Genomic DNA, 24,360 nt, shown 5'->3' with positions numbered 1-24,360 from the left:
TGTAGTGTATGTAGGTCAGAGATACGGCTTGGATCTGGCATTGCTGTGGCTGTGGTGTAGGCTGGCTGCCTAGATGCCATGGGTGCAGCCCTAAAAAGAAAAAAAAAAGAGGGAAAGGATTAAGTCTAAAGGAAAGGAAAAATTAAAAATCACCCAGAGCTTTCTTCTCCAGAAGCAACCACTGTATGTAAGACAGATTCGAGAAAGGAGCTTGTGAAAAGAGGCTGTGCAGAGCTATGAGAACCCAGTATCAACACTGAAATGAACCTGCCAAGTTGCTCCCAAAGACTAACTGTGGACTCCCTGGGGCCTCTCGTAAGAGATAGTTAGAGATGGCATCTCCTGATGCTTTGGTCAGAGCACATTTTTTTTTTTCTTTTTCTCTCTTGTCTTTTTCGGGCTGCACCCGGGGCATATGGAGCTTCCCAGGCCAAGGGTCAAATCAGAGCTGTAGCTTCCGGCCTATACCACAGCCACATCAACACCAGATCTGAGCTGCATTTGCAACCTACACCACAGCCCACAGCAACGCCAGATCCTTAACCCACTCAGCGAGGCCAGGGATCAAACCCACAACCTCATGGTTCCTAGTCGGATTCGTTTCCACGGCACCACGATGGGAAGTCCTGGTCGGAGCACATTTGTGAGGAGGCTGCTGTGGGCAGAGAAGCGCTGGGCAGCTTGAGGCAGGTGGGGGGTGCAATTTATCAGAAGGCACAGGTCTCAGTGTAAACCTGACGTATGTCTCTCAAGTGTCTCCACGACATCAGTGGATGGGTCCCCTGTGTCATGAGCCGCTGCTTACCGTGGAGAGTGGGAAATGGCAGCTCTGGGCTCAGCCTTTGAGAAAAAGGGATGGAGGTGCCAAGGCCAGCCAGCAAGCTCCCATTCTCTCCTGGCGGCCGCATCCTCTGCAACTTGCCCTCTGCACGGGTCAGGGTGGTGACAGCACTGCCAAGGGCTGACTGCTACTCCTAAGGCAGGAGGAGTCCTCAACTCTTCGTAAGGATCTGGTTCATCTGGGGTTCCGGTCACCTCCCATCCTGGCTAGAGTGACCCGCATCCCTTTTCTTCCCATGTTCCAGAATTTGGGCCCTAGTGTCGACTCCACTCCCGCCATTATCCTGGGTGATGTGTGAGTCCACGTGGATGGCCCACTGCTGCCCTGGTGTCGGTTCCTGACCTTTCCTGCAGCTCTGGACACTCTCCTCCACTCTGGCCTCTTAGCCCCTTGGTCACATCTTCACCGCCAGGACCCCCAGGAGTTTCCTGCTGGAAATGCAAACTCTTGCCTCCTTTTGCTCTGTTGCTGTAGATGTGCTACCTGTATTCTTTAAGCTCACCTAACTTTCGGGTTCCCAGCGGCTCTGCTTCCTCCCAGTCCATCAGCTTCCTCTGATCTCCCTTTCCCACGGGTCCTAGATCATATTGCCCATCACACACACACACACACTGGTCTCTCTCTGCCAGTACTTCTGAGGGCCAGGGTGAACATGCCAGAATCACCCTTTGCTTCTTAGAACAAAGGTTTAGTTTCTGTGGGAACTCCAAGTCCAAGATGAGTCTCATCAACAAGCAAAGCTGCATTTGCCCACCCTTCCTTCTGTTCAGAATCGGCTCAGGAAATATCAAGGAGGCAGCTCTTCATATCTATTCTTACATAGTCAGATGCCGCTTCCAAATCGGCGCTGACATCTGGGAGCCCATCTCAGTTTTGCCCCCTTGGCAGACTCTTCCTCTTTCCCCGTTCTTGTCTTTTCTAACGGATCCGCCAAGTTTTCTTTGTCCCAAGCTTCCTTGTAGAGAGGACTTGCCTTTTTGGAGGGCTCCCTAGTACCTGGACTCCCTTCCCATGGAGGGGAATTCCTCAGTGTGTGACCTGGTGGGGGACCAAGCCCAGGCTCCTACTGCAGAAGCAGAAGGGGTTCTGGACACGCTGCACCACTGACATCATCACCGTTTGACCCATGACTTGCATCAGGCAGCCGGATGGTCCCACCCGGGACTTCCATCTGGAGCAAGTGATGCTAAGACCCATGCCAACAGGGCAGACGAGTCCAGGGCAGCAGTGCTAATAGCAGCATCCTGTCCAGGCTGTTCCCGGGATCCTGCTAGCCAGCCCGCCTTGGCTTCTGCCCATTTCCTCTGCCAGGTTTTCCAAGCTTCCTGTTGTTCTGAGCTACTAAGAGCCTTTCAATAAATTCTTCTTCTGCTTCAGTTCACCAGAGTTGTTTGCTGTTGATTGCAACCAAGAACCTTAACAGATCCATTGACCACTGGTGTGAAGTTTACACATTTTGTTCTTCTAGTGATTGTCTTTGCATATTTCTAAGATGGGTAGCCCTGGAGTTCCCGTCATGGCTCAGTGGTTAACGAATCTGACTAGGAACCATGAGGTTGCGGGTTCGATCCCTGGCCTTGCTCAGTGGGTTAAGGATCCAGCGTTGCCGTGAGCTGTGGTGTGGGTTGCAGATGCGGCTCGGATCCAGCATTGCTATGGCCGTGGCGTAGACCAGCAACTGTCTCTCCGATTCGACCCCTAGCCTGGGGAACCTCCATATGCTGTGGGAGTGGCCCAAGAAATATCAAAAAGACAAAAAAAAAAAGACAAAAAAAAAAAAAGAAAAGATGGGCAGTTCTTATCATTGATTGCTTTAAAGTCCCAAGCTACAGTTGTAATACTTTTTTTTTTTTTTTTTTTGTCTTTTCTGGGGCCGCTCCTGCAGCATATTGGAGGTTCCCAGGCTAGGGGTTGAATCCGAGCTGTAGCCACCAGCCTACGCCACAGCCACAGCAACGCGGGATCCGAGCCGCGTCTGTGACTCACACCACAGCTCACGGCAACACCAGATTTTTAACCCACTGAGCAAGGCCAGGGATCGAACCCGCAACCTCATGGTTCCTAGTCGGATTCACTAACCACTGAGCCATGACGGGAACTCCTGTTATACTTAATATCATTCTCCTTCCCTCTCATTCTGTGTTTATTCTTTATCATTATTATTTTTTCTTTTTGGCCACACCCAGCAGCATGCAGAAGTTCCTAGGCCAGGGATCTAAACCACAGTACAAGAGTGACAACACCAGATGCTTAACTTGCTGTGCTACCAGAGAACTCCTCCCTCTGTTTTAAAACAATTTCTTTTTTTTTTTTTTTTAAGAGGCAAGAACGATGACAGATTTAAGGACTTGGATCTTAGAAACATATTTACATTTTTCTAGCAATCTAATCCTCTTCACAAAAATGATAGATAGTATGCTTCTTCTGTCAAAGCAGTAGAGGATAGAGGTGGTGAGCAAGGACTCTGGTCAGGCTGGCTGGGTTTGAATCCTGGCTCAAAAGTAAGACCAGCCTCAGGCCAGAGTCAGACTGAACTGAAATGTACTGACATTTCTCTATTATTATTATTTTTTTAAAAGGGCTGAACCCATGGCATACGGAAGTTCCCAGGCTAAGGCTTTAATCAGAGCTACAGCCAGTGGTTAACAAATCCGACTAGGAACCATGAGGTTGTGGGTTCAATCCCTGGCCTCGCTCAGTGGGTTAAGGATCTGGCGTTGCCGTGAGCTGTGGTGTAGGTTGCAGATGTGGCTTGGATCCAGCGTTGCTGTGGCTCTGGCATAGGCCAGCGGCTACAGCTCTGATTAGACCCCTAGCTTGGGAACCTCCATATGCCGCAGGTGAGGCCCTCAAAAAGACAAAAGACAAAAAAAAAAAAAAAAAATATGACACAGGGCATCCCCTGGTGGCTCAGTGACTTAAGGACCTTCCATTGTCACTGCTGTGACTCAGGACACTGCTGTCATGGGTTTGATCCCTGGCCCGGGAACTTCTGAGTACCATAGTCGTGGCCAAAATAAATAAATAAAATAGGGTACAAGTAAACCTATCTATGAAACAGAAACAGAATCACAGACATAGAAAACAGACTTGTGGTTGCCAAGCCGGTGGGGGGAGGGCGAGGGAGGGACTGGGAGTTTGGGGGGAGTAGGTGCAAACCAGCACATTTAAAAAGGATAAGCATCAAGGTCTTACCGTATAGCACAGGGAACTAGACCCCCTCTCCTGGGATGGACTGTGATGGAAAAGAATATTAAAAAGAATAGACGTAGAGCTGAGTCATTTTGCTGTACAGCAGAAATTGACACGACATTGTAAATCAACTATATATATATTTTTAATTAACATAAAAAAATTTAAAAAGGAGAATTTTTACCTCAACTGGAAAGTGCCAAATTTCTCTCCAGGTGTTTGTAAGGAGGGGGTTCAGGATATACGACCTCAAAATACAGCTCCTTGGTATAGTGAGTATCTTCAACCAAATGCATTGGAAAAACCGCAGGTGCAGGGGGGACTCTCTGAAACAAGGTTGAGACCCTCCTGTGAGAGGTGCCTCCCCTCGACCCAGAGAAAAGCATTCTTTTCTCCAAGACTGAGCGACACCAGGAGGACTCTGAACAAAGAGACCTTGTATTTTTCCCCGGTCACCACATCTTTACCGCACACGCCTTCCCGTCCTATCACATTTTTTCACACCCTCCACTCATCACATCTAGCAAAAACACTCAGATTTACCCAGTTCGTCAGGTCTTCCTTATAAAGTCTCCTGCGTCACCTAAAATTGAAATAAATTTATATGTTTTTCTCTTATTAATCTGCCTTTTGTTACCAGACTCCGGTCAAAAATTTAGACAGGTAGAGGAAAAAGGTATTTTTCCTCCTCTCTGGTATACACTAACAGTTTGTTAGGAGTTCCCATCGTGGCGCAGCAGAAATGAATCCAACTAGTATCCATGAGGATGAAGGTTCGATCCCTGGCCTTGCTCAGTGGGTCATCGGTCATGGCATTGCCGTGAGCTGTGGTGTAGGTCACAGACTTGACTGGGATCCCCCGTTGCTGTGGCTGTGGTCTAGGCTGGCCGCTGGAGCTTTGATTCCACCCCTAGCCTGGGAACTTCCATATGCCACAGGTGCGGCCCTAAAAAAGCAAACAACAACAAAACAATTTGCTTTTTCACTTGTTTCCTCACAATCCCAAAACAATTTAAGTGAAATGGTTTTAATTTCTGTTAAATTGATGGATACAAATGGTACCACATTACTGTTTTAAATTTTATTTCCCTAGTGGTTTAGCATCTCTTCATATCTTTTAGTGCTACCTAAATTTCTTCTGAAAATTTTCATATCCTCTACCCATTTTTTTTTTTTTCCCTAGGGCCGCACCCACGGGCATATGGAGGTTCCCAGGCTAGGGGTCTAATCAGAGATGTAGCCACCGGCGTACGCCAGAGCCACAGCAACACCGGATCCAGGCCAAATCTGCGACCTACAGTTCATGGCAAAGCTGGATCCTTAACCCACTGAGCGAGGCCAGGGATCGAACCTTGTCCTCATGGACACCACTTGGGTTTGTTTCTGCTGAGCCACCATGGGTTCCTCTACCCGTTTTTATCTTTTTATTATTGGAGTTTTCATATTCTGATAGTCAATTTTTATTAATACATATTACAAATATTTCTTCCCAATTTGTTCCTTAATTTTTAATTTTTTTCTTTGGTCACCCTGCAGCGTATAGATTTCCCAGGCCAGGGATCAGATCCAAGCCACAGTTGCGACCTATTGCAGCAACGCCGAATCATTTAACCCACTGTACCAAGCTGGGGATCAAACCTGCCTCCTGGCACTGCAGACACCAAAGATCCCATTGTGCCACAGTGGGCACTCTTGTTCCTTATATTTTAAATTTGTTATTATAGAGACTCTTGCATTCAAAAGTTTTGTATTGTAACTTGACCAAATCTGTCATAATTTTGCCCTTCATCTTAAGAGTGACATCCATGGAGGAGTTCCCACTGTGACTCAGTGGGTTAAGAACCCGACTAGTATCCATAAAGCATGCAGGTCTGATCCCTGGCCCTACTCAGTGGGTTAAAGGATCTGGCGTTGCTGTGGCTGTGGTGTAGGCCGACAGCTGCAGCTCCGATTCAATCCCTAGCCTGGGAACCTCCATATGCCACGGGTGCAGCCCTAAAAAGAAGAAAAAAAGTGACATCCATAAGTTACTACAGATTTTAATAAAAATGCTTCTTAAGTTTTGCCATCAGATATTTATTTTACATTTTCACAGATTAGCTTTATCTAAGATGATGTGTTTTTCCTTAGTCTGTTTGTCATTATTGACTCATCTTGAGGCAGCTTGCATTCCAGAGATAAATCCTTTTAGTCAATACTCTTAGTATATTCAATGAGATACCAAATCTAGGATAGGTAGGCAAATCATTCCTCTTCTCCTTCCTTCCCAATATGGGACTTTCTGAAGCTAAGACAAGGGCAGGGGTACTTACTCAGAACCACCCTCCCCCACCCTAACACATAATATCCCAAAGTGCCCCTTTTCAAATCCCCACTAGTATTGGGTCTAATAGGGTTAATAGTCACTAAGAGAGCACATGATAATGACTATTAAAGAAACTAGGAGACCATTTAGTAGTTGAAAATCAATGGCCTCAGCTGAATTTAACCTGTGAAGCTCAGTTTCCTTAAATGTAAAATGAAACTATTAACAAAGTCGTAAGTTTGTAAAGTCCATGATTAAATGTATGAAAAGCAAGAGTTCCCCGGTAGCTCAGCTAGTTAAGGAGCCACATTGTCACTGCTGTGGCGCTAGTCACTGCTGTGGCAAGGGGACTTCCACATGCCACAGGTGCTGCCAAAAATACCATCCCTCCCCCAACCAAAATGTATGAAAAGCAACCAAGTACAGTGCTTGGCACAAAACAGGAGTTCCCATCATGGCTCAGTAGTTAACCAACCCTACTAGTATCCATGAGGAGGCAGGTTCAATCCCCAGCCTTGCTCAGGGGGTTAAGAATCTGGCTGCTGGGAGCTGGGGTGAAAATTGCAGAGGCTCTTTGGATCCAGGGGTTGCTGTGGCTGTGGAGTAAGCCTGTGGCTACAGCTCCAACTGGACCCCTAGCCTGGGAACATCCATATGCCGCGGAAGCCGCCCTTAAAAAAACAAAACAAAAGTATTGTTTTAGCTGTGACCATTACTACTCTCACTAACTGCTTTGATGGCCGCTTTGGAGCGGATGGGCAGAAGGAGCGGTTCTTTGCGGTCAAGAGGCCAACTACCGTGTCCGGCCTCCGCTCCCTCTCCCCGCTGTCAGGCCTGCACCTCCTTCCAAGTGGAAAACGGCGATAAAATCAACACGTACTCCATTGAATGCGTGGCTGCTAATGGATTAACGGATGCGAGCTTGAGCGCCTGAAACCGGCCCAGGTTCACCAGCCCGCAGTAAGTCGATGTTTTGGTGACTCCTGGTTACCCTCTACAGCTCCACCAGAACGTGTCAGTTGTTCCGCTTATAGCGGAACTCGCGCCCAGTCCTCCCGCCACCTGGGCGTAAATGCCAGGATCCCACCGGACCAATCCACCACCTCCTGCTGGCGTCTGACCAACGTGTCCGCCCTGCGCGCAAGCGCGGCACCTGTTGCCCGGCTTGAGACCCCGCCCCTAGGCTCGCGCACCGCCCACCCCACCCGGATTGCGGCTCGGGATTGGCGTAAAGGCGGCGCGGGCTCTGATTGGAGGAAGCGGGGTCACGAGGACAGAGTACCCTTCCGGCTGTGTTCTGCCCGGGCCAAGTCTTGGGTGGCGGCTGGCTGGGAGCGTGCCCCCGCCTGTGGGCGCCAGTGAGCTGCTGCAGACTCCTCCTGGGCGTCCAGTCCAGGTCTGCAGCGTGTGGTTTCCCGCAGGGCTCCGAATGGGCGGGGCCCTACACCAGCGATAGCCTTAAAGGGAGGAGAACTCTTTAGGGACTGCGCTGTGAGGATTAATTTGGGACGTGATGGTTAAAGGTTCTGGCTTGAGACTCTTTGTTTGCGTTGTTAATTTTGAAGGAGGTAGAAATTGAAGCTGGTCCAGTTAACGCTGGGTTCTCAGTCTGGAGAGGTAAAGACGCTTGTTTTTTAGGTACAGATTTTATTCTGCTGTGGGGCTTTTTTTGGCCCTGTGTGCTTTTGAGCAGTCAGTAGTGGAAGTACTCATTTTTGAGAACATAATAGTTCTTTGAAAACGCGTGGTGCAGGGAGCAGAATGAGAGGAAAAGGGAGGAATTCCTGTTTGAAGAGTTTCCATTTCTAGATCATGGCAAAAGATGAAGTATGGGAGACTTTACCTACAACATACACCAAAATTATCTTCGCAGTGTATTTTGATATTAGCTGGTGTGAGGAAAAGATCCCAAATGAATCTTTTAGGATGAGGCCCAACACGAATTTATTGCAAATGAAAACTTAACTGCAAATACTAGAGGCAAAAGGTGCATGGCATGGAGTTCCCGTTGTGGCTCAGTGGGTTACGAACCTGACTAGTTTCCATGAGGATGTGGGTTTGATCCTTGGCCCTGCTTAGTGGGTTAAGGATCCGGCATTGCTTTGAGCTGTGTCGTGTAGGGCACAAACGAGGTCCAGTGTTGATGTTTCTGTAGTGTAGGCTGGCAGCTACAGCTCAGATTCAGCCCCTAGCCTAGAGACCTCCATATGCCACAGGTGCGGCCCTAAAAGGACGACAAAAAAAAAAAAAGCACAGCATGGAATGCTGAAGGGCCTATGATGTGCCTAATAATCTTGTCCATTTTAAGCAGGAAAAAAAAATCGAGACGAACCGAAGAAGATGAGTCTTTCCCCGAAGGAGATAGAAGATGGGGAAGATGAAATGTTAGAAGGTAAGAACAACGGCCGTAGGGATGAGGTAACTATGTACAGTGCGGAGCAGAATAACTTAGTAATGTCAGCTGTCAAAATCCAGAGTAAAGCAGTTAAACTGTGCTGTTTAACCTGGAAGGTGGTATCGTGAACACTTTCCAACTAATTGTACAGGCCCACCCTAAACTTGATACCAAAATCTGACAGGATCATTTTTAGAAAAGAAAATGACAAACCAGTGCCATGAGTGTAGATGCAAAAATTCCAAACAAAATATCAACGCATCGAATATCAGTGTTGTGTAAAAAAAAAGAACAATACCTGTGCCCAAGTGTGGTTTGTTTTGGGAATGCAAGTGTTTTGTGTTCGAAACGTGATATTGACTGTCTGGAAATACTGGGTTTGAGAGGACATCTCTTGATTCTTAAAATTGTTTCATTCAATTCCATGAGTTTGTGTGCCTCCCAAATATAGATTTCCACATTTATTTTTTTTTTTTTGACAAATATTTGGGTCCTTAGTATGTTTTGCTTCTGGCTGGGAGCCTTTGTATAGTATTTGAATGTAGATGGGTTTGGAGTTCCTGTTGAGGCTCAGCAGTGACAAATCTGACTAGTATCCATGAGGACTCAGGTTCAATCCCTGGCCCCACTCAGTGTGTCAAAGATCTGGTGTTGCCATGAGCTGTGGCCTAGGCAGGCAGCTGCAGCTCTGATTTGACGACTAGCCTGGGAACTTCCACATGCCACAGGTGCGGCCCTTAAAAAAATATATATATACACATATATAGATAGGTAGGTTTAAGATGAGTCCTGAAAGAATTGAGATGGGTGAATGGATTCACAGTTAATGACGATTGAAAGCTTCACCTGTGATGGGCCTTTGTACATTATGTCATTTCATCATCACAGCGACCCAGTTATCATCATTAGCTCCATTTTACAGACCGGAAAACAGATTTAGTCACTGACTAACTTGCTCACGGTTTCATAACTAATACGTGCCAATGCCTGGATTATGCAGTTGGTTCTGCCGGATCCAAAGCCTCTACTCTTCCCTGGTTCCTTTCTTAGCCTTCACCCAAATTTTTGGAGGGGCAGATAGCATGTATTTATTGTCTACTTTGAGCAGCTAGTTGTGTGGCAGAAACTTCAAAACTACCCAACAGGATCGGCGGCATCTTGGGAGCTTGGGAGTGCTGGGACGCAGGTTTGATCCCTAGTCCGGCACAGTGGGTTAAGGATCCAGTGTTGCCACAGCTATGGCTTTTAGGTTGCAACTGAGGCTCAAATCTGATCCCTGGCCTGGGAACTCGATATGCCACAGAGTGGCCAAAAAAGAAGGGTAAAAAAATTAAGAATTACTAGGCTGAATATGTTAGTCAAAAGTAATTCATCTAGGGGTGATTGGGGGGAATGGGTGAAACAGGGGATTGAGAGGTACAAAGTATCAGTTATAAAGTAAGTCACAGGGAATATAACATACAGTACAAGAAATACAGTCACTAATATTGTAATAACTTTGTACGGTGTTTAATCTAAAAAATATAGGATCACTGTGGTACATCTGAAACTAACAATATTGTACAATAATACTTCAAAAAAGTAAATTATCCATACATACCTTTTGATTTTAATTAATTTATTATTATTTTTTTAAATTTATTTTTTGTCTTTTTGCCTTTTCTAGGGCCACTCCCGTAGCATGTGGAGGTTCCCAGGCTAGGGGTCGAATCAGAGCTGTAGCCACTGGCCTACGCCAGAGTCATGGCAACACGGGATCTGAGCCACATCTGCGACTTACACCACAGCTCATGGCAGCACTGGATCCTTAACCCACTGAGCGAGGCCAGGGATCGAATCCGCAACCTCATGGTTCCTAGTCAGATTCGTTAACCACTGTGCCACAACGGGAACGCCGATATCTTTTGATTTTAATTTAAAACATGTTGAATATGTATTCATTTGAGGGAGTTCCCGACATGGCTCAGTGGTTAATGAATCCGACTAGGAACCATGAGGTTGCAGGTTCGATCCCTGGCCTTGCTCAGTGGGTTGAGGATCTGTCATTGCTGTGAGCTGTGGTGTAGGTTGCAGACGTGGCTCAGATCCTGTGTTGCTGTGGCTCTGGTGTAGGCTGGTGGCTATAGCTCTGATTGGACCCCTACCCTAGCCTGGGAACCTCCATATGCCTTGGGAGCAGCCCTAGAAAAGACAAAAAAAAATATATATATATATATATATGTATTCATTTGACAATCTTGTGATGTGGTACTAAGGCCTTGTCTTTGACTTTGAGTCCACTGTTGGAGTAGCTTATCTTCTCTGTATAAAGTAGACCCATCATGTATCTTCTACAATTTAAAATTTCTTTAGGAGTTCCCATCGTGGTGCAGCAGAAACGAATCTGACTAGGAACCATGGGGTTGCAGGTTTGATCCCTGGCCTTGCTCAGTGGGGTTAAGGATCCGGCGTTGCTGTGAGCTGTGGTGTATAGGTTGCATATGCAGCTCAGATCTGGTGTTGCTGTGGCTCTGGCGTAGGCCGGCAGCTATAGCTCCGATTAGACCCATAGCCTGGGAAACTCCATATGCCGCGGGTGCTGCCCTAAAAAGACAAAAAAGACCCCAAAAATAAAAATTAAAATAAATTAATTAAATTACATTAAATTTCTTTGTTTAGATATGGTGTTGTCCCTGCTGTGGCTCAGGTCACTGCTGTGACTTGGGTTTCATCCCTGGCCTGGGAACTTCTGCGTAATGCAGGCACGGCCAAAAAAAAAAAAAAAAAAAGTTTCTTTAAAACAAAGCAAAACTTTAAAAAAACCCGAGGAAAGCAATTTGAATATAGACTCCTACATGTTTACATTTTTTCCCCGTTCTTTTATAGTTGTTCACCCACACCTAATTTGACTGCAGTTTTTGAGTTTTATCAAGTATATCCAAAGCATTCAACTTTGTTTTCACAGATTTAATAACTTACTTGTGGTCATTTGATTGCTTTACGTGACATGTATCACATAACTGAAACTGCAACTTCCATGGTCATGTATGGGTTTGGGAACAAACACAGCTGAGGCTTATTAAAGACATACTTCAGAAGTTCCCGTCATGACTCAGTGGTTAACGAATCCGACTGGGAACCATGAGGTTGTGGGTTCGATCCCTAGCCTTGCTCAGTGGGTTAACGATCCGGCATTGCCGTGAGCTGTGGTGAAAGTCACAGACGTGGCTCAGATCCTGTGTTGCTGTGGCTGTGGTGTAGGCTGGCAGCTGCAGCTCCAACTAGACCCCTAGCCTGGGAACCTCCATATGCCGAGGGAGCGGCCCTAGAAAAGGCAAAAAGACAAAAAAAAAAAAAAAAAAAGAGAGAGAGAGAGAAATACCACCCTCCAGAGGGTTACCTTGATGTCCCTGGACAATTCTCTGGGCTTAAAGAGTCTCAGTGGTCATTTGACTTCTGTCCTCTTGACCAGAATCAGTTTTCTCGGTGAATATTATACAGCGATTGTTCCTCTCTCTGTGCTTATGAGCCAAGCAGGTTAAATGTCCCCCACGCTTACTCTTGGTGATTTTTTTTTTTGTCCTGACGGAGTCTAACATTTTAAATGGCATTGCTTCCAAAACAGTAATTCTTAGCGATGTTATTAAAATATAGTGGCAATCCTTTATTTGTTTATTTATTTATTTTGCTTGTTAGGGCCACACCTGCGGCACATGGAGGTTCCTGAGTCAGGGGTCGAATCGGAGCTGCAGCTGCCGGCCTACACCACAGCCATAGCAGCAACACCAGATTCGAGCCTCATCTGCGACCTACACCACAGCTCACAGCAATGCCGGATCCTCAACCCACTGAGCGAGGCCAGGGATGGCACCTGCATCCTTATAGATATTAGTCAGGTTCATAACCCGCTGAGCCACAGTGGGAACTCCAGTGGCATAGATTTTAAATTATTTCAAAATAAAAGGTTAAAACGACCATGAATTTTTTCTTAGATATTACTGTATAGTCAGATTTATAAGCAGTTTCTCCAAGAAACCAATTTGTCATTTTCCGTCTTAACAAGTCAGTGTGGCAGGAATTGATTAGATGAGTTTTCATTTAGATTCTGAAAAAGCAGCTGTGTATCCTTCATGGGGCAGCGGGAGAAAAGCCTTTCCACCGGGGTCAGAGGGAGGGGAGCAGTGTCACGAGGGTGATGGCAAAGGCCATGAGGAAGAGAACAGTCAGGATGACCAACCAGCTCGGCTACGTGGGGGCCAGTATGAGAGGCTTAGAGATACAAGGGGCCGGGCAGTGGATGCCTTTTAGCAACTTGAAGAATTTTTTCTAATGAATTTATAAATGCTTTAAAAAGTATTCTGGGAGTTCCCGTTGTGGCTCAGTGGTTAACGACTCCGACTAGGAACCATGAGGTTGCGGGTTTGATCCCTGGCCTAGCTCTGGGTTGGGGATCCAGTGTTGCCGTGCGCTGTGGTGTAGGTCACAGATGCGGCTCGGATCCCAAGTTGCTGTGGCTCTGGAGTAGGCCGGCAGCTACAGCTCTGATTAGACCCCTAGCCTGGGAACCTCCATGTGCTACGGGAGCGGCCCTAGAAAAGGCAAACAAACAAACGAGTATTCTGGGGAGTTCCCATTGTGGCTCAGTGGGTTAATAACCCAACTAGTATCCATGAGGATGTGGGTTCAATCCCCAGCCTCACTCAGTGGGTTAAGGATCTGGTGATGCTGTGGCCAGCAGCTGCAGCTCCAGTTCCACCCCTGGCCTGGGAACTTACATGTGCTGCAGGTGGGGCTCTAAAAAAACAAAAACAGAAACAAAAAAGTATTCTGGCCAGACCTCATGCAGGTGTCTTGTGCAGAATGGGCACGGCACAGGCGTGGCATTTGTGGACAGTGTGAAAGCTTCCACTTTGTTCATTAGTGGCATGGACAGATCATTAATCCAGTGTTTTCAGAGTTTTCTTGGTGGCATAGTGGGTTAAGGATCTGCATTGTCACCGCTGCGGCTCAGGTTGTAGCTGTGGTGCAGGTTAGTCGCTGGCCAGGGAACTTCCATATGCTGTGGGCGTGGCCAAATAATAATAAAAACAATATTCTGGCTTTTGCCCGCAGAGCCTATTAAAAAACAAAACAAAACATGATAAAGAGACAAAGGAAATGACCAAACACAAGGCCTCCCCTCAAACCAAAAAAGAGAAATTAGAAGGTAACTTCTTTGCTGTGTTTTAAAGCACAAGAGACGTGGAGAATTTCATATTGGCAAAAACCAAATCTCTGTTAGCCCAAATGATAAACAAAAGGATTTTTTTTTTTTTCGTCTTTTGACCTTTTAGGGCTGCACTCATGGCATATGAAGATTCCCAGGCTAGGGGTTGAATTGGAGCTGTAGCCACCGGCCTGCACCAGGCAACGCCAGATCTGAGCCTAGTCCATGACCTACACCACAGCTCACGGTAACACCAGATCCTTAACCCACTGAGTGAGACTAGGGATCGAACCCGGAACCTCATGGTTTCTAGTCAGATTCATCTCCTCTGTGCCACGGTGGGAACTCCACAAAGGGATTTGAATTGCAGCCTGGTGTTACAGTATCTTTTTAGCATCATTTTTTCTCAAACTGTTTGAGGTTTGGGTTTTTGTTTTTGTTTTTGTTTTTGCTTTTTAGGGCCTCCCCTGCGGCACATGGAGGTTCCCAGGCTAGGGGTCAAATCGGAGCTGTAGCTACCGGCCTACGCCACAGCACAACGTCAGATCTGACCTGCATCTGCGACCTAACCCCGCAGCTCACGGCAACACTGGATCCTTAACCCACTGAGCAAAGACAGGGATCGAACCTGTGTCCTCATGGATGCTAGTCAGATTCATTTGCTCTGAGCCGTGACGGGAACTCCGAGTTTTGCTGAGTTGAATTTCACCCTTTCTTACTTCTTTCTCATCAGAAGCATATGTCTTGGGTGTGAGCAAGTTTATTTGATGGTGCTCAGAATTTCTTAGGCAGAAATGGAAAGGTGATAATAGTTAATGATAGTAAACATTCATTGTGTGCTCTCTGTTCCAGGCATTGTTCTTAGTTCCTTATTTACGTAGTTCATTGAATCCAAAAGACAATCCTTAGGGTAATTGTTATCATTATGCCGTTTTACAAAGGACGGAATTGAGAAAAGTTAAGTGACCTGCCCAGTATCACACACTTAGCAAGTGGCCAGGTCAGGATTTGAACCCAGCACTTAGACTCCAGAGCTTATGACACAGCTTTTGCCACGTTGTTCTTCTTAACAGTTTTTATCAACCATCTTGTGAAATATTGGTTGCATTTTCAGGAAATGAAGATTCCTTTTGCATTAAAAGAAAAATATTGCTGTGATAGCCTTTGGTTTGCTAACACATTAAATGTTAGGAATGACATTTTTCTTCCAGTTCATAAATGGAATGGCTGTTTCTTTCTTCTTTTTTTTTTTAAACAGCATATAGAAGTTCCCAGGCCAGGGATTGAATTGAGCCATCACTGCGACCTACGCTGCAGCTGCAGCAACGCTGCATCCTTTAACCCACTGTGCCGGGCCAAGATGGAACCTGCGCTTCAGCACGGACCCAGCCGCTGCAATCAGATTCTTTCTTTCTTTCTTTTTTTTTTTGGCTTTTTAGGGCCACACCCATGGCATATGGAGGTTCCCAGGCTAGGGATGGAATTGGAGCCATAGCTGCCATCCTACGCCACAGCCACAGCAATGCAGGATCCTTAACCCACTGAGCAAGGCCAGAGGTCAAACCTGCATCCTCATGGATGCCAATCAGATTCCTCAACCACTGAGCCATGATGGGAACTCCTGCAGTCAGATTCTTAAACCTCTGTACCACGGCAGGAATTCCCCAATGACTATTTCTTAAAACCGAAATTCAAAAACTTGTAATTTCAAGTTTCGTTTTCCTTTTTTTTTTTCTTTTTAGGGCTGCACCTGTGACATATGGAAGTTCTCAGGCTAGGGGTCGAATCAAATATGCTTTTGCAACCCAGGCCACAGTTTGAGGCAACATCCCATCCTTAACCCACTGAGCGAGGCCGGGGATCGAACTGGCATCCTCATGGATCCTATGTCAGGTTCTTAACCCACTGAGCTGCAATAGGAACTCCAATTTCAAGTTTCATTTTCTATAGCTTTTTGTTAAATACAGGCAGTCGTTAAAGCGGGTGAGTTTGCGTTGACTCTCAGTCCTTGCCCCAGAGGAGGGCTCCTGCACTGGTAAGCTTTGGGGCCAGAGGATTCAGTGTTGTGGGGGGACTGTCCAGTTCATTGCAGGCTGTTTAGCAGCATTCCTGGATTCTGCCCCCTATAGGCTAGACATACTCCCCCAGTTGTGACTGCCAGAATGTCTCCAGATGTTGTCAGACTCAGCCCAGGTGAGAACCGCTGCTCTCTGGATGCTTCATGGCGCTGACATTGCCAGTTGGTGAAGTCTTGATTCAGATTGTAAACTTGGCAGCTGCATTTGACTCAATGCTACTTTCCGTTCTCACAGCTCGTGTGATTAACTAACCAGCAGGTGGGAGCCTCTTGATTTTACCTGTGTTTTTTGGTCTTTGTTTTTCCTTTTTTTGGCTACATCTCTGTAGGAAATTTGCTTACGTGAATTTTAAATCTGCTGATGACCAGGAAAAAACCCTGGAACTTAGTGAGACAAAGGTCCTTGGGCATGAAATTAAATTGAAGAAACCAGAGGGTGGAGTTCCCATTGTGGCACAGGGGAAACAAATCCAACTAGGAACCATGGGGTTGCAGGTTGGATCCCTGGCCTTGCTCAGTGGGTTAAAGATCTGGCGTTGCTGTGAGCTGTGGTGTAGATCTCAGACACGGCTCGGATCCTGAGTTGCTGTGGCTGTGGTTGTGGCATAGGCTGGAAGCTGTAGCTCTGATTTGACCCCTAGCTTGGGAGCCTCCATATGCCATGGAAGCGGCCCTAAAAAAAAAGCAAAAATAAAACAAAAGCAAAAACAAAACAAAAACAAAATACCACAGGTTTGGCCCTAAAAAAAAAAAAAAAAGCAACCAGAGGGAAAGGAAACATGGAAAGGTATGCAAGCAAAGTAACTTGTTCGTGGATGCCTGTGTATCTGGAAGACTCTGTGTCAGGCAGGAATAGCACATTCTTTCTTGTTTTTTGTATTGTTGTTGTTGTTTTAGGGCCCAGCTGGCAGCATGTGGAGGTTCCCAGGCTAGGGGTTGATTTGGAGCTGCTGGCCTACGCCACAGACACGGCAACACTGGATCTGAGCCATGTCTCCGACCTACACCACAGCTCATGGCAACGCGGGATCCTTAACCCACTGAGCGAGGCCAGGGATTGAACCCACGTCTTCATGGATACTAGTCGGGTTACTGCTGAGCCACAATGGAAACTCCCACATTCTTTTTTTTAGAATTTTTACCTATTTTTATTTATTGTTATTTTTGATTGACATATACTTGATTTACAATAATTCAGGCGTATCGCAAAGTGGTTCTTTTGTGTGTGTATATATATATGTAATTTTTCAGATTCTTTTCTATTAAAAGTTATTAAAGGTTAGAAAATATTGAATATAGTTCCCTGTGCTACACAGTAGTTTCTCATTGTTATCGCTTTTACATATAGTGTGTATATCAGTTAATACCTAATTCTCAGTTTGTGCTTTCCCCACATCACAGTTTCTTTCTTTTTCAGATTCTTTGCCATTAAAAGTTACTATAAAATGCTGAATATAGTTCCCCATGCTGTATAGTAGGCCCTTGTTATCTGTTTTACATATAGTATGTGTATCTGTTAATCCCAAATTCCCAGTTTATCCCTTCTCCACATTTTCTTTTTCTTTGGTTGGGTTTTTTTGTTTGTTTGTTTGTTTGTTTTGCTTTTTAGGTCAGCACCAGGGCATATGGACGTTCCCAGGCTAAGGGGTCCAATCAGAGCTACAGCTGCCAGCCTACACCACAGCCATAGCCACGGGGGACCTCAGCCGTGTCTGCAACCTGCAGCACAGCTCACGGCAACGCTGGGTCCCTGATCCACTGAGCGAGGCCAGGGATCGAACCTTCATCCTTGTGGATACCAGTTGGGTTCGTTTCTGCTGCAGCACAAGGGGAACCCCTTATGTCTTCGTATTTGGTGCAGGCACGCCCCCGTTCCCCACAAGTCACCTACTTCCACAGCACAGACCTCCCCTGCCTGGCTCTCAGTCCCTCTGCTTGAGCTGCTTGGCTCACCTTCTCTGTCGTCATGTCCATGACTCATTCCCTGGCCACTTGCCACCCATCCATAGAGTCTCGGCCGGCGTAAAGGTCACTTCCTCAGATCGGAAGATGTTTCCCTTACCCCCAGGCTTGTCTCCGTGCTCTTCTCATTTCCCTTTTTACTCTTCCTTCCTGGCATTTACCACAGTTTGGGATTATGTGACTGTTTGTTTACTAGCCTTTTCCCCAGTGAGACTGCATTCTCGGGCGCGGAGGCCAAGTCTGTGTTCTCTCAGCCCGCACGTAGCACAGGCCCTCACCCAGACTCTGGGTTCCCATATTTGTTAAATGAAGGACTATGTGCTGTTCCCACTCTTCAACTCTTTGAGAAATATTTTTTTCCTTTTTAGAGAACGTTTGATGCGTCTGAGATCTAAATTCAGACTAAACATACTCTTTTGTGTTTATGCAGATCGAAATGCCAAAACCCTTTGATCAAGGACAGGCCTGACACAGTCACTCAGCATGAATTAATAGACGTGTTTGAGGATGTTTCGCAGATCAGATTGGTGAGCAGGGATGGGGTGAGCAGAAGGTCTGTTTTGCACCTTGTCCTAAAAAAGAATATATGTCTGTTGGATTTCATTGGATTCTCCCAAATCACTCGTGCCTGATTTTAAAGAAGGAAAGAGTAGTCATCCAGCATTTCTACTAGCAGACACAAAAAGCTTCCTAAATGGATAGCCGAAGGCTTCTAGAAAATTGTAGTGGTGTCGTAGAGAAATGAGACTTGTCTTATTTAGTACTAGATTGAAGATTGAAAGAATCCAGTTGTAGGTTATTTTCATCCTGTCTCGACAGGGCTGACTCCAGTAAAATAACATACTTGGGGATGTTCCCTGGTGGCCTAGCAATTCAGAATCCGGTGTTAGCACTGCTGTGGTTTGGGTCACTGCCGTGGCACAGGTTCGATCCCTGGCTTGGGAACTTCTGCATGCCACAGGTGTGGCCAAAGAAAAGATTGACAGTAACAAGTGTTGACAAGGATGGAGAGTAATCAGAACTGTCATTCATTGCTGATGGAGATGTAAACTGTTAAATGTAGACTTTCCTCGTGGTCCAGCCATTGTACTACAAGGTTTGTACCCCAAGAAATGAAAATGTATATCCATGCATTTCTACAAATGTTTGTATCAGATTCATTCATAATAGCCAAAAAGTGGGGACAACCCCAAACATCCATCAGCTGATGAGTGGATAAACAAAATGTAGTCATTTTCTTTCTTTCTTTCTTTTTTTTTTTTTGTCTCTTTGCCTTTTCTAGGGCCACCTCCACGACATACGGAGGTTCCCAGGCTAGGGGTTTAATCGGAGCTGTAGCTGCCGGCCTACACCAGAGCCACAGCAACGAGGTATCCGAGCCTCGTCTGCGACCTACACCATAGCTCACTGCAACCCCGAATCCTTAGCCCACTGAGCGAGGCCAGGGATCGAACCCGCAACCCCATGGTTCCTGGTTGGATTTGTTAACCACTGAGCCATGACAGGAACTCCAAAATGTAGTCATTTTCTACAATGTGATATTATTCAGCCGTGAGAAGAAATGAAGTACTGATACTTGCTGTAACAAGGATGACTCTCACAAATACTAGGCTACACGAAAGAAGCCAGACACGAAAGATGGCCTATTTGTATAATCCCGTTTGTGTGAAATGTTCAGAACAGGCAGATCTAGAGAGACAAAGTAGTGTTGGGAATGAGGAGTGACTTCTGTGGGGGGATAACCAAAACGTCCTAAAATTGGGTCTTGGCGATGGCGGTAGAATTCTGCACATGCGCCATTGAGCACGTCCAGTGGGTGAGTTTGATGATAATGGCAATTAGATCTCAGTAGAGCTTCAAAAAAACAGTGTGTGTCAGTGTGTACATTTGCTTTAATGCATATTGCCTGTTACCTCTAAGGATAGAAACTGGGCCGGAGGAAGACTTCACCGTATCCTTTGCAGCTTTTGCGTTTCGAATCTTCAGGGCATGACTCATGCAAAAGACCAAGACCCGAAGGGCGCTAAACATCACCTCCTCTCCCTTCTCTCCTCCACCCCATCCCCACAGCTGCAGGATCGCCTGTGTCAACGGCATGTCACCAGCCGATGCCGAGAGAGCCTTGGAAGAGAAGCCAGGAACGGGGATCGGTGGGCTCGCCATGGTTCTGGACCCCGTGAATGCGAAAAGCCAAAACCGGGAAGAGGGCAGCGCCTGGAGAAGTCAGGAGGTTACAGCCCGGGAGGTGGAGCCCAGGCCGGGCCGGGGTTGTGGGCGGGGTTCCCGGGGAGGGGGCCCTGTGAGGTCAGGGGCACTTGGCACTTATAAATACAGTTCCTCCCTCACCCTCACAGTTCTGCCAAGCTAATGAGCGTTGTCCTGGTTGACCGTAACCTTGATGTCTGCGAAAGGCGTGGCACCTTGGGAGACAGCCTGTAGATCCCCCACCCCCACCCCCACCCCCTGCCCCGCTGGGGTAGCCTCTAGGATTCTGTTTGAACAAGCCCTTTAACCTGTGGTTTCAGAATTAGATATTTAATGCCCTTCAAACATTTAATTCTCTTCACGTAGATGGGTTTTTTTTTTTTCCTCTCACAGGGCGTGCGGAAGTTCTAGGCCGGGGATCAAACCCATGCCACAGCAGTAACCCAAGCCACAGCAGTGACAATGCTGAGTCCTTAACTGCTGGGCCACCCGGGAACTCCTCAAGTAGAATTTTTAAAAAGCTTAACACCAGAGAACCCCAAACCAGTGCCCTTAATCTGCATAACTTGATTGGTAGACATGGTGGCGTATACAGTATTTAGAGGAAAAAAAAAACCCAGTAGAATTTACTATGAGTATTTTTTACAGTCAAAGGGTTTTACATAAAAATCTGGATTTCTAGCTTTTGCTACATCCAAAAATGTGGTGGCCTTAGGGCCACATCCCTACGTGTCTGCAGCCATCTGGAGAGAGGCAGCTGCTTCCTCTTGGCTGTGGCATTTGCTCTGCTGGCTACAAGCCCCACCATTCTTCTGGAAGTCTTCCCCACCTCTGAAGGAGCGAGCATCATGCTGACACTTTGAAAAAAATAGTTCATTCTTTTTTCTTACAAAGCATTACTTTTTTCTTATTGGTAAAGATGACGTTTTATTTATTTTTTTGTCTTTTGTCTTTTTAGGGCTGCACCCAAGGCATATGGAGGTTCCCAGGCTAGGGGTCTCCTTGGAGCTGTAGCTGCCAGCCTACGCCACAGCCACAGCCACAGCCACAGCCACACCAGATCTGAGCCACATCTGTGACCCACACCCCAGCTCACGGCAACGCCGGATCCTTAAGATGACGTTTTAATATGTCTTATACATTTGTCTCTTTCGTAAATGGGAAAATGAACGTTAGAACAAGAATCCCACGCATTTCAAGAAAAATGGGAGAGAGCTTATTTCTTTGTGGAGCTGCAGGATGTTCCTATGCATTTAAGACGCAAACAAAGCCTGTGTGGAGAGCGTGCAACCTAAGACAGCATTATGAAGCCAGCCTTAGCAGGAGCCACGATGGATTTACAGAAAAGATACGTGATAGAAAACTCAGCGAAATGAAAGAAAGGCTGAAGCTTCACCATGATTTGCTTTTAAATGTGAGTGAAATAAGTGAGGCTGCTATGATATAGTTACTTTCTAAGTGCGAAAATTGCCTGGGCATCGAAACCCCTCGCAGACGGTGAGTTTATCAAGGACGGTCTGTTGAGCGTGGCAGAAACCATGGGCCCTGAACAGAGATAAGCGTTTGCCATTGTTAAGACTAACTGGTGATGATGCTGTGTCACAGCCCGTTGACAGTATGACCAAGAACTCGCAGGATAAGTTGCAAGTAAAAGCCAGGTCATTTGTGGCTTTCTCCATTGCGGCTCTGGAAGGCGGGCGTGGAGATCATACCCCCACGTAGCTGCATTTATTCGGGCGTCAGCAAAACTTTTGATGTGACTGAAGAACTGCTGGACGTGGTCCCCATGACAGGCACAACATCAGGAAACGAGGTGGTTTTTTTGTTTTGTTTTTGTTTTTGTTTTGTTTTTTGTCTTTTTAGCCCCCCCCCCCCTCGCAGCATGTGGAGCTTCCCAGGCTACAGGTCCAATCAGAGCTGTAGCCACCAGCCTACACCACAGTCACAGCAACTCGGGATCCAAGCCGCGTCTGTGACCTACACCACAGCTCACGGCAACGCCGGATCCTTAACTCACTGAGTGAGGCCAGGGATCGAACCCACAACCTCATGGATGCTAGTTGGGTTTGTTAATCACTGAGCCACGACAGGAACTCCAGGAAATGAGTTATTTTTATGTGTTGAGAAAAGTCTCCAAAAATTTAACATGGACCGGTCAAAATTAGTAAGTGTTAGCACAGATGGTGATTCTGCGATGGTTGGTGTCCAAGAACGAGTTAGAAAACTGAAATCTGAAGTGTCAGGGCTTTGCCAAGACATGGAATTTAAGTCCGTGCGCAGCCTTGTCTTCCAGGAGTCACTGCGTGCTAAGAAGTTAGCATGGATCACATCACAGACGTAGTAATTTATGCCCTCCCCTGGGTACGTTCCCACAGCCCGGACCACCCAAAGTTCGGTGCTTCATTTAAGGAATCAGATGCCCGCTAGAGAAGCGCGTTCTGCTCCACGGAAGTCCCGTGGCTGAGTCATGGTGTAATCCTCCGGTAGTTTTTAAAACTATAACAAGAAACTGACTTTTTCACATCTTCTAGGGGAACATCGTGCCTCAGCTTACTAGCAAAGATGGAATCAGAGACTTCGTCTTTTGGGTTGACATTACAACACATCTGAACATGTTGGCTAGTTCTCTGCAAGGACGTTCACAAATGGTGACACAGATGTACGATTCAGTTCGCTCATTCTTAGCGAAATTGTGTCTTTGGGCATCTCATTTGGCAAGGAACAATCTGGCCCACTTTCGGACGCTGAAATTAGTGTCTGAAAATGAAAAGGATGGCCTGAACTACCTTCCCCAAATTAAGGCGTTGACTGAATTCCAGAAAAGGTTCTGACTTCAGACTTTATGAGAACGGACTAACGCTGTTCAGCTCCCCCTTCTCCGTGAATATCAATCATCTGAATGAAGACTTGCAAATGGAAGTGATTGAATTGCAGTGCAACCACCTACTGAAAGGTTGAGATGTCGGTCGGCGGCCCCCCGAGTTCTGCAGGTATCTTGGGAATGGTCACCCTAAATAGAAAAACCAGCGTGCAGGGATGCTGTCCGTGTTTGGAAACAATTGTGTTTGGAAGCAGCTGTTTTCTGCCATGAAACGAAATAAAATACTGCTCCAGGTAAAGGATTCGATGAGGAATCCCCCACTGCACGTTTTTTGCAGCACAGAAATTCACAACCTGACCTTGACTGACATCTTGGGGCATGAGAAAGGAATGTCAGGTTTTGAATTTCAAATCTGAGGAGTAATAAATTGCAAAACTTTGAAGGATTATTTCTATTTCCAAATTATATTTTTTCTTTTCTTTTTTTTCTTTTTTTTTTTTTTTTGTCTTTTTGCTATTTCTTGGGCCGCTTCCGAGGCACATGAAGGTTCCCAGGCTAGGGGTCCAATCGGAGCTGTAGCCACCAGTCTACACCAGAGCCACAGCAACGCGGGATCCGAGCCGCGTCTGCAACCTACACCACAGCTCATGGCAATGCTGGATCCTTAACCCACTGAGCAAGGGCAGGGACCGAACCCGCAACCTCATGGTTCCTAGTCGGATTCATTAACCACTGCGCCATGACGGGAACTCCCTCAAATTATATTTTTTCAATGTCAATTTTTTTTTTTTTTTGGTCTTTTTGCTATTTCTTGAGCCGCTCCCGTGGCGTTGGAGGTTCCCAGGCTAGGGGTCTAATTGGAGCTGTAGCCACCGGCCTACACCAGAGCCACAGCAACACGGGACCAAGCCACGTCTGCAACCTACACCACAGCTCAGGGCAATGCCGGATCCTTAACCCACTGAGCGAGGCCAGGAATCAAACCTGCAACCTCATGGTTCCTAGTCGGATTAGTTAATGACTGCGTCATGACGGAACTCCTATTATTTATTTTGGGGGGGGCACATCTGCAGCATATAAAAGTTCCCAGCCCTGTTCCCATCGTGGCTCTGGTGTAGGCTGGCAACTACAGCTCCGATTAGACCCCTAGCCTGAGTACTTCCATATGCCACGGGTGCAGCCCTAGGAAAGACAAAAAAAAAGTTCCCAGGCCAGGGATCCAGCCAAAGGCACAGCAGTGACAATGCTGGGTCCTTAACTGCTGGGCCACCAGGGAACTCCCCAATGTCAATTTGAAAGTATGATTTCTGGCATCAAATGTGTGTACCTTATACCATAAAGTTTGACTGCATATTCTCATACTTTCTTTGCCTTTCC

General features: G+C 46.5%; 2 long non-coding RNA genes across 6 annotated transcripts; one reads left to right on the top strand and one right to left on the bottom strand.

Annotated features, from left to right (window-relative positions):
- LOC106506397 lies at positions 34-7,504 on the bottom strand. 2 transcript variants are annotated; one of them, XR_001301668.2, is made up of 3 exons: positions 7,219-7,504; positions 4,218-4,359; positions 34-90 (listed from the first exon to the last, which is right to left on the bottom strand). It is a non-coding gene; the product is annotated as an uncharacterized LOC106506397 (long non-coding RNA). The 2 variants fall into 2 exon arrangements; XR_001301667.2 differs by lacking the exon at positions 34-90 and adding an exon at positions 3,934-4,076.
- Positions 7,607-21,129, top strand: LOC102158015. 4 transcript variants are annotated; one of them, XR_001301666.2, is made up of 4 exons: positions 7,607-7,734; positions 8,647-8,730; positions 18,388-18,484; positions 20,028-21,129. It is a non-coding gene; the product is annotated as an uncharacterized LOC102158015 (long non-coding RNA). The 4 variants fall into 4 exon arrangements; XR_308276.3 differs by having other exon boundaries at positions 7,613-7,734; positions 8,650-8,730; XR_001301665.2 differs by lacking the exon at positions 7,607-7,734 and adding an exon at positions 7,741-7,955 and having other exon boundaries at positions 8,650-8,730.

Source organism: Sus scrofa, chromosome 15 (genome assembly GCF_000003025.6).
Source record: "Sus scrofa isolate TJ Tabasco breed Duroc chromosome 15, Sscrofa11.1, whole genome shotgun sequence".
In the NCBI taxonomy this organism is placed as follows: Eukaryota; Metazoa; Chordata; class Mammalia; order Artiodactyla; family Suidae; genus Sus; species Sus scrofa.
The sequence above is the reverse complement of the archived record's forward strand: the minus strand, read 5'-3'. Positions and strand labels throughout refer to the sequence as shown.